We start from the raw sequence: 494 nt of genomic DNA, 5'->3' as shown, positions 1-494 counted from the left end.
CCAAACCCTACCTTTGCTGAAAAGGTATCTTTAATAGCTCTCTTGATGTTAGGGCTCAAAAATTTAATCATTAAGAAATTGATTAAAATTTTAGATGGATCGAAATAAATGAGCCGAGCTGTGGGCCAAAATTTTGTATTATTTTTTTTTTTTTCGAGTCAATTTGAATAGACCTCCACCCGAGTCGAATCGATAACGACCCTAATTAAGTGTGGCAATTATCAAAAACATTAGGCATGCACAAATTTAAAAAGTTTGTTAAATTGTAAAAAATTTGAGTTTATAAGCCCAAAATAGCAAAAATTGATGAAATATAACATCTCTTTATTGTCTATTGAAATCTGTCAAAAAGTTCCTTCAAAAAAAAAAATTTTATTTTTGAGTTTGAAGTACTTTTTAAAACCATCTATGCTTGATATTTTTTTTGGAAATTTAAAGATCTCCGCCAATTGTATTGCGTTAAAAAAAATGATTACAAAAAATAATATAGTACC

Source organism: Phalaenopsis equestris, unplaced genomic scaffold (genome assembly GCF_001263595.1).
Source record: "Phalaenopsis equestris unplaced genomic scaffold, ASM126359v1 Scaffold000002, whole genome shotgun sequence".
Taxonomy (NCBI): Eukaryota; Viridiplantae; Streptophyta; class Magnoliopsida; order Asparagales; family Orchidaceae; genus Phalaenopsis; species Phalaenopsis equestris.
The sequence above is the reverse complement of the archived record's forward strand: the minus strand, read 5'-3'. Positions refer to the sequence as shown.